The 16,099-nt window shown below is 23.0% G+C and overlaps 1 pseudogene; it reads left to right on the top strand.

The window, feature by feature from the left end:
* The first annotated feature begins 2,825 nt into the window (after nucleotides 1-2,825).
* Nucleotides 2,826-15,702, top strand: LOC133666933 (uncharacterized; annotated as a pseudogene).
* Nucleotides 15,703-16,099: the final 397 nt, after the last annotated feature.

Raw genomic sequence — 16,099 nt, 5'->3', positions numbered from 1 at the left:
CATAAAAAAAAAGAAAAAAAAAGTAGATTAACATAATTAGATAACATAAAAAAATACAAAATTTATAATCATGCCATAATATTTTTAGAAAAAAAAAACAAATAACTAATGTTCATTTAGTCAAATCTTTTTATAAAAGAAATATCTATCTATAATTTCAATAGAAATTTAATAATAGATAACTGATTTATATTTATGCCATTAATTATGTTAATTATCTGTATAATTTCATCTAATTGGTCCATATATTATAATGTTTTGTATTTCTAAAAAAAAATAAATCTTTTGATAGAATTCAAAAATGAAAAATTAAAATATATCATATCTGTTTCGATAAAAAAATATAAATGAAAAAATTTTAATTTTTTACAAACATTAAAATAAACAAATAAACAAATGATTAAAATAAACAAATGAATAATTTTTTACTTTATATCGATAATCTATAAATTCTAATGTTAATAAACTAGAAATAATTTGAATTTTACAATTCAAACTAAATTTTACAATTTTACAATTTTATATTGAATTTTACAATGTGAATCAAGCTGTAGATACTATTGGATAAATATCTAATATCTAATATTTTCAAAAAAATGACTACTATGTTTATTTTAATAATGTATTATAATTATGTATTAAATTTATAACTGACACTCATATAATATATATATCAATTTAATAAATATAAATATGTAATATATAATAAAAAAAATCGAAAAAAATTATTATCTAGATTTTGTTTTCTAAATGATCAATGATAAAAACTCTAAATTGGAGTATTGTTATTAAATACCAGCTATATAAAAAAATATTACAGAAATAAAATATAATTGATTTTGTGGATATAACTACAGTTATGTAAGAACCATTGTCACTGTTGCAACATGTGCAACATAATTTATATGACTTTCTATCAATGTTAGAAATTGCTAGGATGGTTTTGTTGAAATAAAATTCGTTAAAATTCAAAATTATCAAAAAAAAACATATCGACATATAAACATATAGACAAAAATATTATATTTTAGAGTGTCCCATAAATTTCTTTTTTTTTTCAAATGAATACATGATATTTGTTGTTTAAGGTTGATTTATTGTATTATATATGAATCGTTCTGCTGTATCTTCCATTTCTCAAGAAGTCTCATTATTCCCTTTTTCTGGAAATAATTTATTTGCAAAATAAATTAGATGCGTTTTTATTTCGTTTACAGATTAGAACCGTTCATCATGGAAAGAATTTTTTAATGATAAGAACAAGTAATAATCGGATAGAGCAAGATCTGGAAAATACAGAAGATGCGGTCCCAATCAAACTGTAACAACTCTTCTCTTACAGCCAATACAATATGCGGTTTTGCATTGTTGCGATGACTTTATCGGTTCGCCAATTTTGGCCGTTTTTCTGCTATAGCGTCTTTCAATTTATCAAGTTGATTATAATATTTTGCAGAATTGATGATTTCACTTTGAAAAAGGAGCTCATTGTAGAATACACTTTTCCAATCTCTATTTGACAAAAGAACTTTCTTCAGGTGAACTCCAGTTGAAAATTTATTCTCTTCGCGACAATTGAAGATCTATTGTCCTTAAATCAAGTGCGTTTTCAATACACACTTTGATACAAAATCCAAGTCTTTTCAGTGATAAACCTCTTTAAAAAAGGATCTCTTTCACGATGCTAGAGAAGAAAATGGCATGTAGAGATGCAGTTTATAAAATCGGTCTCCGTCAATAGCTATGGAACCCAAACTTCACATCGATTGACATATCCCATCTTGGTGATTATCTGTCTTTAAATATTATTTGTGAAATGTGGTATTCATTTTTTTTTGCACACTATATCACAGATTTTTAACGAGTATGCCCTTGATAAGGTCCGTATTTATCGTTGCTGGGCGACCGTTGTAGCCTTCATTTTTCGAGTTAAAATTGTCAATTCTAAGTCTTTGAAATCAATTGTGGATGATAATCATAATAGTTGTAGTATTACTTCCATAAACGATATAAACTTTCTTTAAAGCATTATTTGCACTATTACTTTTTTTAAAACAATGAAGTATAACAAATTGCAAATGCTTTCTTTGACTATCCATATTGAATTGTGTAGAAAAAATTTTTAAAAGAGGCTGTGTCACCAACGAAACATACTTCAAAAGAGATGACTGAAATCGATGCCATAAATGATTAATAGATAAGTCTGCATATTCATATAAAAATAGCTAGTTAAAGTCATTCCTAACGTATTACGAAAGGAACTTATGAAATATCTTAATATTTGATGAAATTATTAAATAATATTCAAAACAATTTTTGAATTATTTATCCTCAATTTTTTTTAAAAGAAATGTTTACAATAAAAATAATAAATTTGTTTTATGTTAAAAATTATGTATAAATCAATATGTTATAAGATATTAAAAATTCATAAAAAAAGTTACAAAAAATTATGCTTTTTGATTTGACTTAATTAATTAGATTAAAGCACTTGAAGAAATAAAACATATATTTTTTTTCTATCAATTATTTTATTTTCTTAGATCATTTGTATTATAAAAATGAAAGATTGACTAGATAAAAAAATGAAAATCTCATTTATTTCTAATAAATTTTCAAATAAAATATTATTTTACATATCTAGGATTAAGGATATAGTTTTACATATCTAGGATTAATGAAAAAAATATACATTTTTCTTATCTCTATGGCCTTCTGTTAATTATATTTTTATTTTTATATGATTAATTTTATATATGACATATGTTAAAATCATTCTTATATTTAATAAAATAATATTTTAAAATAATTTTCTATGTAAAATATTTCATTATAAGAAAAAGAAATTTATATTGCCAAAACAAAAAAATAATAAAATTAAAGTTCAAGAAAGTAAAAAGACTACAATTGGAGAAGATTTGTCTGAAATAGAATTAAATGCAAAAAGAAAACAAGAATTCCAACAAAAATGCTAGAATATATAAACTCTGTCATATCTATGGATTTATGACATATATTATAATATATATTAAATTTTTTAAATTACTTTTCTGAAATCTTGATTAATTTATTTTATTATACAATAGCATTATTATTTATTATAGATGTAAATTAGTTTTACAGAAGAAAAATAGAAATTAAGATATGAATTTTGTTCAGAATTGTAGAATTTACAGTTGCATAATTTAATCTTAAAATTGGTATTAAAAATATTTATCATGAAGTCTTGAAGATGAAAATACCATTAGCATGGAAAAAAGACTAGTCATAAACATATATAGAAACTAGTCATAAACATATCAAATTCTTATAGAATGAAAAGAGAGAAAAAGTGATATTTTATGTATATTTAACGAATTATTTAAATTTTTAGAAAAAAATAAAATTGGAAATAAATTTCCTCCTTATTCAGAAATTTTCTTATTATTCAGAATAAAAAATTTAATACCTGTTATAGAATCATTATTATATAATAAAAATAGTTGAAGTAAGAATAAAAATTAGTAAATATTTTGAAATGATATAAAAAATATTATTAATATTTTGCAATTATATTTCAGATAGATTGGTTTATGTTTTTTTAATCTATTCGATATAAAAGCTCTATTTGGGACATTGAAAAATGTTGCTATGCAAAAGCTAGACAATCGTAGTATTCCTCTAATTGTTGCTGAAACTAAAATTTTAAAAGATTTTTTGTACAATATATGTATTCAAGTGTGATGTAAATATAAAAATATTTTTAATAAATTATATCTCTTTATTTATTTTTTATTTGTTAATAATAATTTTTTATGCATGTTTTGATATAATTCCATAAAGTTATAAATATCTCAATTATTTCAATACTGTAGCAAATCTATAGAAAAAGATAGGATTTCATAATATATGATTATTATTATCAATATCTGAATATAGAATTGATTGATTGTTTGTGCAAAAGAATGATTTCTATAATCTACCGATCAAGATATAATCATATAAGAAGTTATTAATATTGATAATAATTTATATTGATAAAATATATTTCATATAAAACATTTGAACATCAGTGATAAGATTCTTGAAATGAATGAAGTAAGTTGATTTTCATCACATAAATTGTCTAGGTAATTACTTCATATTTTGCTAAATATTTTTTAATTTATAAATATCTAAAGAATATAAAAACAATAAATTTAAACAAAATTACGGTCAATGATGTAACAACTGTAAACTGTCAGATATAATTAATAATTGTAAACCCAATATCTTTACTTCGCATAATTCAACAATAAGCATTAATATTATTATAATTATTACTAATTTGAATTAATCTTGAAGTAAAATGAAAATAAATTTTTAATTAAATATGTCAACAGAACATTGCGAATACCAAATATAATACATAAGCATTATACGTATGTTTATATATATTTATAATTATATTATATATATATATATATATATATCATATATTTATATCACATATTATATTTATATTATATTTTATATATTACATATATATTTTTACATATTATATATATATAATAAAAAATTTTTATTATTTATATTAAATTATTATTATACATTACAAAATTATTATATATGAATATATTTAAATATTATAAAAAATATAAATAAAATAATTTTTTATTTTTTCATGCAAGACATAGAAAATAATAAGCATCGACAATTTTTATATATTTGAATTTTTTTTAAATAACAAATTTTTATGTAGATTTTAAGATATATTTTTAATATATAAGATAATAAGAATAAGACTTACATAATTTATTATTAATTTATTATTATGTATAATAATTATTACTTTTATAATTAATATTTTTTTCTTCTCTCTTTTCTTTTTTTTTCTTTTTTTATTATATTGGCAAGAAAAAGAAATAGAAAAATACAGTATATGTATCTAAGAGTAAAATATAACTTTGTATAAATAATAAAATTTATTTTATTTGTCTATAAATTGAAGTTTCAATTATTCCGTCATAATTATTTTATACATTTGATATTGAAAAATTTGAAATATATAAATAATTTTTATCATTAATGATTTTATTTAAAATAAGATAAAATGTATCGAATTAATTGATATATTCATTTAATTGATAATTACATGTTAATTTATTTTTAATATTCTGAAAAATAGTAAGTGAAAGATAGCATTATTTTTAATACAAGATATATATGAAAAATAGATATTTGTGTATATATTTAAAAAAGTAGATTTCATTAGATTTTAATTTAGAAATCACAATTTTGCTTCTATTTTTCTTTTTATATATATTGTTTTGTTTTGATAATATACGAAAGTTTTTAATAAATAAACTGTAAGTTTTTAATAAATAAAAATCAATATTAGTTAAAGAAATAAATAAAAAATTGCTTTAAGTTATAAATTTTAAATAATTTTAAATTAGATTTTATTTAAATATTGAAAATTTCTACAAACGACATATTAATAATAAATATATACTATTGATTGGGCAATTATTGAAAACAATAAACAAAAATATACGGATTTAGCTGAATGAATATATTTGATTATACATAATTATACATATCTGTTTACAAAACATTTGAAATATACGTATCGAAGAAAAAGAAATAGGTACCAATCACGAAGTAATGATATTACTATTAATATTGAATAATAAAATCACAAATAAAATTTTACTGATTTTTAAATTCTATAACACTTTCATTAAAAATGAACTGAAATTTATTTAATGTGTGTATGTTTATTATGTTTGACTGCCATAGTTTTATGTGTCCAATATGTCTTTGATATTCAGTCGATTTCTTTGTATCTCAAGTACTGTTCTTTTCAGGGGTTAGAAGATCTGCCTGCTGATTCTCCGATACTATATGTTGCACAAGAAATTTCACATTGAATTTGTCTCATATGAAGTGAACGTACATCAATATGTTTACTTCTTCGATAAAATTCTGGGTTTTTAAAAAGTTTGATTGCGTTCAAGTTATCCAAGTAAAGAGATAAGATTCTTGAACATAGCTAGATTATTGATTAGACTTTTCATCCATATGATCTCTTTCAGTTAGCTACTATATATTCGGTATTATATAGTATATTATATATTCGGTATATATTTTCAGTAGTCGATAGAGCTATTGTTCGTTATCATATTGACTCCCAAGCAATTACAGAATCGCCTAGTTTTAATATAAAAACAGTAGTGGACTTCTTAGTTTCAACGTCTCCAGCATAATCTGCATCACTGAATGCTTCATGATTATTCGGTTCGGTTGAAAAATGAATATCATGTTTTGTTGTTTCCTTTAGATACTTGAAAATTCTCTTTACTGCATCCCAGTGAATTTTCTTGAGTTTTTCCAAATATTGATTGGCTTTATTTATTGCAAATGTAATATCTGGTCTAATGCTCATTGACAAGTACATTAAACTTCCTACCACTTGCGGTAAGGAAACTTTGATTTTTCCTTGTATCCATTTTTATTGTTGATAGTTTTGGTCTGCTGGGATTGCTACTGCGTTAGCATTTTCCATCTGAAATCGTTGTAAAATTTTTTTAATGTAAACCTTCTAATGCAAAAATATGATCCATCTGCCAGTCGCTCAATCTGTAATTCTAGATACGTATTTATCTCATTGGATAAATAGTTTTTCTCAAAGAATCAATTTCATCAAATCCTGATTTCTTTCCATTTAATTGCGTTGCTATCGCGCTATCTGCTATGTGATCGCGTCATCATAGCTTTATTCCAAATTCCTTATAGAATTCAGCTAAAATTTTTTTATGGATGATAAGTTCATTGCATTAATTAATCCATTATTGATATGGATCGCTAGAATTAATCAATCTCGATTGTTTTCATTTGTAAATACGCAATAATCTGCGCTGGTGGACGTGAGATCATGCTTCTTCAATACCGTTGTAAAACGATGATTCCAACATCTTGATGCCTACTTTAGACCATTAAACTGCGATTCAACTTGCAAACACGATCAGTTCATATTCCTTCGTTATTGCATGTAGATGACTTCATCGAGTTCTCCGTGAAGAAAAGCCATCTTGACGTCAAATTGCTGTAAGTATATTTTATTCGAGGTTGTGATAGATAGGATAATCCTTACAAGATTAAACGTTTCATGATAGTCAATTCCAGCAGTTTGTTTGAAACTTCTAGCAACGAGTCTTGTCTTAAATCGTTGAACGTTTCCATCGTTACTCATTTTCAATTTGTAAATCCATTGATTATCTATAACTTGATGATCTGATGGCGGATTTACTAATGTCCATATTTAAGTTTTTCTCGAAGAATCAATTTCATCAAATCCTGATTTCTTTCCATTTAATTGCGTTGCTATATGTGATCGCGTCATCATAGCTTTCCGGTTCATGTTGTTCTGTGATTATAATATTTTCGTACATGAGTCTGGTTATCTTTTTTTATTTTATTTCTGTTTCTCAAACATCGGTCCTATTTGTATTGATTTTTGTTTTCTGGATCGTCTGATTCTTCATCTGAATTTATTTGTTTGTTGTTTTCTGATTGAACAAGTTTTCGATTTATTTACTTTGGTTGTGTCGTTCTGATGTTCAAAGATTATAGTATTTGAATCTGATTCTCACTTTTCATTTGAATTAAATTCATAATGCTGATCTGTGAATCTTACATCCCTACATATTTTAACTCCTCTTGATTGGTAATTTTTCTGCATGCAATGACGTTCTCGCTACTAAGTTCAACTACGGTTCTGTTTTCACGTTCGGCGAAACCGTTCTGTTCCGAAGTAAATGGTACTGTTTTCTGATGCGTAATGCCATATCGACGTGTTAATTTCTCAATTTGTTTATTGGCAAATTCAAGACCGATTATCCGATCTGAAGATGTTGATTCCTTTTTCTAAATGCTTATCAATCTTATCAAAGAAATCCTCTAGACATCGTGATGTCTTTGATTTATTTTTGATAAAATATAAATTTCTCTAGTAAATGTAGTTACTTTTTATCATTAAAAAATATCGAGCTCCTCCAAGCGAATTTTCTTGCATTGGATCTGAAAGATCTGCATGGATGAATTTTCCAATGCGCTCAGATTTTGTATCGCTTTTTAGGAATGGTAATCTGTGCATTTTCCCTATGATGCAATCTTCGCAACGAAACTTTTGACCCTTAAAAAAAATGTTCTTGGATCTTAGAATTTTCTTCACTTGATCTATTCTAATAAGCCATTCGTTTGTGCTAGAAGAAAAAAGAATTGTATACTGCCATATTTGGCTGATGCTGGTCTGTAATGACTTTAAATTTCATTACGAATAACTTACCTTTTCTTTCTCCCACTGCAACAATATTTCCATTTTTCATGAATGTGCATTTTTTGTTGTCAGAATATTGTCGTAGTCCCTTGTCAAGAACTGCATTGAAAAAAGATCGAAATTCAGTTCTGATATATGAAAAACATTACTAAGATATTTTCATATATATTCTTTTCCATTGAAAGCAAAATGTCAATATCTCCTGATCCAATTGCTATATTTTCCATCGCCTATCTTAATATTCTCTACTGTATGGAGTTTTTTATATGACGAGAACCACTCGCGATGATTTGATATGTGTTCAATCGCATCAAAATCAATATGCCATGCATCACTGGATGTTTCTAAATTATATTCTGCAGACACGGCTCCAATGACTGCCATCTCCTTTCCTTTCTATGTACTTTTCTTGTATTTTTTTTTTTTTTTGATGTTGCTTCTTTTCGATTTCTGCATTCCTTAATCCAATGTCCTGGTTTGTGACAATGACACACGCCTAATCTAACGTCGTCTTTTTTGAAATTTTTCTTATATTGATGCTTATTGGCGGTAAAAGTAATGTTTTCTGCCCTTTTTTCAGTTTTTGTCATTGTTTCCTCAATGATGAGCCTTGAAATAAGATTTGTGAGAATTCTTTCGTTGGGTTGATTCCCACGCAAAAAAATTCTCGAGCTTTATGATGTGAGTAGCAACATCATCGCCCAGTTCCTTCTAATAACTGTATTTCTGCAACAGCATATGTACACTAGTATTAGATTTTTGTTCATAAACAAGATTCTAGCTTTTTACACATATTCTTAGCTGATTCACAGTTAATAATATGCAAAAGTTTTTCATCCATAATGTAGCGATTATGCGTTGAGCTGTACTGTCGCGTTTTATCCAGATAACGCGTGCTCGATTTGCCTCATCATCTCTTGGTACAAGAAGAACTGATTCACTTGTAAATATTTCTCATGCATTGCAGGATTTCAAAATAACGCGCACTTGAAATTTCTGAGGATTTTCCAATCCTTTCAGTTTATTAATACGAACAGTTTCATACTTCATCACGATTAGGCTATATTTCACGTTTGCTTAAGGCCAGATAACTAATCCACTTCTTTTTCGATTTTTTTTTCGAACTATACTTTATCTAATCATTTATTGTTTCTTTCGTAATCTGAGTCTATAAATTAATTAATTATAATTAACAAATTAGGCAGTAAAAACAATAAATAAAAATGTAGGGGTTTAAGTGAATGAATATATTTGATTATACGATTATATTATAATTGTGCGTATCTGTTTACAAAATATTTGAAATATGCGTATCGAAGAAAAACAAATACCAACTATGAAGTAGTGACATTGCTAGCAACATTGAATAATAAAACTACAAATAAAATTTCATTGAATTTTAAATTCTATAATATATACATATATAGCATATTCATACTAATGATTTATACTTTTTAAATTATTATTAAATATCATAAAATCAAACATTTAACACTTAACAATATATATATATATATATATATATATATATATATATGGATTCAGTGTAACATTGCGTACGATTTTTGAAGTGTTTCTAGTAATTCAATATATATATATATATATATATATATATATATATATATATATATATATTAAATAAAACTAATTTATTGAGCTATAAATTAGAATTTATATTAAAACTGTATATTATGATGTCAAAAAATATTTCTTTAAAAATTCTATTAAATATTTAATTTTTCAATATTATATAAAAACTATGAAATTTCAAATATTAATAAATGTAAATTTATTACTAATTTGTTTATTATTAATTTATCGTATGAAATAAATCGTATGAAAATAAAATGTTTATAATCTCCCATTTTTTAAAATATGAATTTTATAAATATTTCTCAATAAAATTCTTATACATTATAGATATACACAGAGTATTCAAAAATGTGGGAATATTCATAAAATATTTTTGAGTGATTTAAGAATTAAGAATTAATTATGAAATAAGAATAAATAAGAATTAAGACACGCATTTTGTGATTAATCAGTGTCTTTAATAATTAAAAATAATTAACAAAATTATAATAAAAATTTTTGCAAAAGAAAAAGTTAAAATTACTTCAGGAATCTCTAATTATGAATGTCTTCATATTTTTGAACCTGAATATGTTTCATATCATCTTATACATTTAAAATTTTAAAAATCTGATTTTATCTCATAAAATTTTATACATTACAAATATGAAATCTTTCCTATATTGCTAAAGCAATAAAATTGTTAAGTGATATTTATATCAATATAATATATTAAATAGACTTTATATATACTTATGTTATTATTATATATACTTTATATATACTTATGTATTTATGTTAATATATTAGATGTACATATTACATATATTATAAGAAACTCAGAAGTTTGAATCCAAAATGATATGGCAATAAGAGGAATTCTCTATTAAAATCGTTATTTTTTACTTTTGACAATATTTAAAATTATTTATTCATGTCTGTTTATCCTACTCAATTTCAACTAATCCATTCTCTTTCCTTTATACAATTGATTAGTAGACTTTTATTGATAATAAAAAATAAATAACAGTATAATATAAATCATTTCAAGTTGTAATGGTCAGCTATTTTAGCTAGATCCGCATTTCTTCCAGCAAAAAATCTAAATTCTGCAAAATATCAACCTTACATATAAAAATATAAAAATAAGATATTTCTCTTATTCGCAGTTTGATTCGAAAAACTTTTTGAATTATATCATCATATGTTCTTGTTCGCATTTTCTGAAAAAATATATTATTATGAACGATACATGCACGAAAAATGCAAAAATACATAGATCAATCTTTGACCATTATTAAAACAATTTCAAAATTGACAAAATAACTAAAAAAAATAATTCTAAGAAAGTAAAAATAATAATTATGTTTAAAGGTAATTATTCAGGAATGAATTCAATATCCCTACGAAAGTATTTTAGACTATAAAATATATTTTATATTAATATATATTTATATATATTTATATATTTTATATATATATATTTATATATATTAATATATATTTTATATTTTAGATTATATCACAACAATTTAAAGCGTATTTAAAGCAAAATTTATAAAAAACAATTTTTGAAGTTGAAAATAACAAATTTGATTAAAATCGATATTTCAGAGCAGAATTCTACGTAACTCGAGATTATACTAGAAAACATCTATTTGTTTGTTCTCGAAGTAGAATTTGTTCGTAACTACCAATTTCATTAGAAAAAATTACAATTATGATCAAAATCGATTTTTAATATAATTTTAAGAATATTTAAAGAGTTAAACATAACTCGGCGAATTTGTGTTAAAAAAATTTCATTTTGATAATTTTCGAAGCAGCATTTGATCGTTCATACGATTTTCTTTACTGAATATGATAATTTTGATCAAAATAGATTTTTCAAATCAGAATTAAATGTAACTCGTTACGCTAATCGTTTTCGAAGCAGAATTTCGTATAGCGATTTTTGTGTTTATATGAAATGTTATAAGTCATATATGAAATCTTTTTATTATTGTATATCATTTCAAAGGAAATTTTTAAAGTTTCAAATTATTTTTGTTTCTTTAGATTATTTCATAATTTCATTTCATGATGATCTTGAATCATCAATCTCGATTAATCAAATTAATAATAGTAATATCAATGATTTATGTGTGTAATTCTAGATAATCGAATAATTTAAATTATTGCATTTCATTTAAAATATGTTAGTATATATTAGCAATTATTACAATAATTTAATTTGTTAATTTGTTATTTTTATCACGAATGCTTCTAAATGCATAGGAATACTTATCGGATATATTGTTACTTTCGCTTATAAATTTATTCTTAATTTTTATTTTATGATTTATTTGTTCAATTATCATTTATCATATTATTTTCAAATTTCTATAATATCATAATACCAATCTGTATAACCTATCGTTAAAATATATTATATATTATATAATATATTTAATATAATGTATTTAAATAGATTAGATAGATGTCATACCTTCTAATTCAAATAAGGTACGATCACATTCCATTCCAATATTTTTAATGATACTGTGATTCATTGAATTCAAATCTAATCTATTTCTATATAAACTTTTAACTGTTAAAATATCATTTTATTAAAAAAATGTGTATCTTTATCATCCATAGTTAGACTATTAAGATTTAAAATTTTATTGTAAAACGAACATTTCAAAAAAATTAATATGAATCTTTTTACTTCTTATGTCTTTTATTTTATCTTGTGTGTCATTATGTAATGTTGTTGTTAATACTGTTGTTATTTTGATATGTTTAAATTATTTTGATTTAATATAATAACTAAATTTTTCTGATAATTTTATATTACTAGCAAATGCACAAATACAAGCATAAAAATGTAACGTTTTTTTTTGAGAAATGTTGTGCTATATCTGCTTTGTATTCTGCTATATCCTAATTTTTTTTTCCTATATTAATTTTTGAATAACATATTATGAATAATGTTTTCAATTATAAATAAATTTTTTTATTAACGTTTATTTTAAATTAAAATAAAAATAATGATATTCGAATTTCGTAACAAAAAGAGAAAAATGAAGAAAAACAATCTAATGGATGTTTATGTTTTTGCGAAGTTTTGTATTTTACTGTCATACATTTTTAGATACATCTTATAATAAAGTTTGTATCAAAAGTTTCTCTAACTAATATACATTTTTATATATAGAATTTCTTGCTTCGTTTCATTATTTATATTTAAAGACGATAGAATAGAATTCCTGAAAGTTAACAGCTATGCTCCTGCATAACATCTAATCATCAAGACTACCTGTATGTATTGACGTGCAATGACAATTACAAATATCTTGTGAATGCTCGATGTTAGAATCGTCAATATTTTTGAGAAATCCATGCGCAAATATCCGTCTAAAGTTATTGGAGTCAATGCTAAAACTGGAATGATGAGCCTCGATTTAAGCTAGCAAGTATAAAATTGGTTGTGGAATAATACGATGTTCAAGCTTTCGAACTTATTTTGTTGACTTGATATTCATTTTGTTGTATTGTCTTTATATTTAAAATGTAATTGTCTTTATATTTAAAGTGTAATTTTATGTATTACGTATAAATATTTTTTTATATTTTTTCTTTTTTGTAATTAAATATAATCATTATAACATGTTATTTGAAAACATTAAGTAGTTGAAAGAAATTTTTCAAATTGATTGTTATCGATCAATTGTAATTGGTATTAATTGTTATATGAATATAGTGAAAATAAGTAGAATTAATCATGGAATTTAAATATTGTAATGAACATTTTTTGCTAAAACTATGATTGGATTTTGAATTTTCTTAATTTAAAACTCTATATAATATCTTTACAAATGACCTTAATAATAATAGAATGAATTCACAATTTTACTAACTTTTTAATCAAGGCCATTATTGACCCATGTTTTTGATGGCATAAATATTCAAATATAAATACTTCAAACTTAAATATAGATCAAAAGTGATGCTATAAATCAGCTCATTTTATTTCAGATTCAATAAATAAGTTAATTCTTTATTCGTAAAAATGATCGAAAAATCGAGACTTAATAAATAAATTAATTTTTCATTCCTATTTATAAAAGTGATCGATTTGACTTAAAAGTGAAAATAAATAAAGTGAAAATTAATAAAGTCAAAAGTGATTCTAAATTGGCGATAAAGTTAATAAATATATTAATTTTTAATTCCAGATTGTAAAAATGATTGATCTTTGATGAACATAAATTCTCGACACATATGTAATCGATTATACGTACGTCGATTATATAGTACGGCGATCTGTATGTGTATATTTCTGATGCCGATATTGATACCATCATCGATACTGGATATCGTATGGTGCTTCCTGCAGCTGTGACAAAATACATTGATAAATCTAATGCCCTCTAAATAGTACTAATTAAGAGGAAAAATTATGGTCCAATTCTCTATTTTATTTTCCTCGAATACAACAGAATATTCGCGATCACAGATAAAGCAATAAATATCAGTCGAAAAAACATGAATATAGTAGATGTTGATGGAAAAAAAAATAAAATCGTCTTTCTGGATACCGGCCACTATTTTTTTTCAGGATCAAAGGTGAAGAATTTTTAAAAATTATATGAAATATAACTGTAATTTAATAACTTCTTTTTTTTATATTAACTTCGATTAATTATAGTAATATTATAGTAATTTTGTAATATGAACAAATAGTTTAAATTAGAAGGACAATATTTGATCGATCATATAAATATAATTTTGAATTATGTGTAAAGTTTATATTAGTTTTTATTATATTGGTTCGCATTTATTAAATTTTATGTTAAAATATTAAGATTTACATAATAATTTCAATAATTAAAAATGTGTAATAGTAAAATTTATATTTATTTTCATTTAAATGAAAATCTAATTATTTTTCTAATATTACAATAAAATTTTAATCATATGTTTTTAATAAAATTTATATTTATATTTGATTTATATTTCGATTAATCAAATAATTACATGTATTTAATTATTTCTATTCTAGTCACTTGTCTATAATATGTCTAGATAACTTAGCTATCATGTCGAAACAAGTGAAATATTGGAATATACATTTTTGTTCCTTTCAGATCATTCGAATTATTTATATGTGGAATATCGATATAACATCGATCTTCTATAACAGGTAACTTTTTATTAATCCAAAAACTTTGAGATTATTACTTGTCAATGGAAGATATTCCTGACTACAAGGATTTGATGTGGATAAGTAAGTGTAACTTCCAAGATTACATAAACAACACTATCAAATGTTCCAGGACATCGATAGCTGCAGCATCAGTAGCATCCATTAATGAACTCTAGCAAATAATATTAAAAAATCAGAACTAACATCATTCCACATTATATGTTTCTTTTTTATTAATTGCTTATTAGCCTTTTAAGTTTTTTACCTAAATTATATTATAAATATTTTAAATGTCATTAAAATCGAAAAAGGAAAAAAAAATATTTATCAAATGATATATAGTAACCACAAAGAGTGTTTGTTATAACATTCATATGCTAATTAATTAAGTCTAAAAAATGATAAATTTTAAAATAAAGTATAAAATTTGATAAAAAAATCACTTCGTTACAAAATAAAGATTATTTTTAAAGATAAATACTTCTAATTAAATAAATAGCACTTTTTTTTTATATTGAGACATCCTATATAAATATTAAAAATAATGTAATAAAATGAAACTTAAAATTTAATAAAAAAATGTAATAAATGTAATAAAAAATGTAAAAAATGTAATAAATAAAAATCATTTTATCCATTTTATAGATAACATTCTTTAATTTAGACATTCTTATATATATATAATTATTATCTTCTAATGTGCGATTCAACGATCAGTTTAATTTAATAAGAGATTAATTTTATAAATAATTGACTAATCTTATAACATATCAGAATTTTCAGCGAGAATTTCAACATAAATATTTACTTGATCAAACTTATAGAATCACGAACGAAAAATGCATTATCATAATTACTTGATATATCATTAAATATGAATTCATTATTATATATTATATATAATTATATATTCTAATTCTTTTTTTTTTTTTTGCGTTAGGAACAACTTTTAATTTTTATGTATCAATATATCGACTAATTTAATTGATTTTGCAGTAACGCATGTTTTTTGCTTTCATTTACATTTTTAAAACATT

The sequence above is a fragment of the Apis cerana genome, linkage group LG11 (assembly GCF_029169275.1).
Source record: "Apis cerana isolate GH-2021 linkage group LG11, AcerK_1.0, whole genome shotgun sequence".
NCBI lineage: Eukaryota > Metazoa > Arthropoda > Insecta > Hymenoptera > Apidae > Apis > Apis cerana.
The sequence above is the reverse complement of the archived record's forward strand: the minus strand, read 5'-3'. Positions and strand labels throughout refer to the sequence as shown.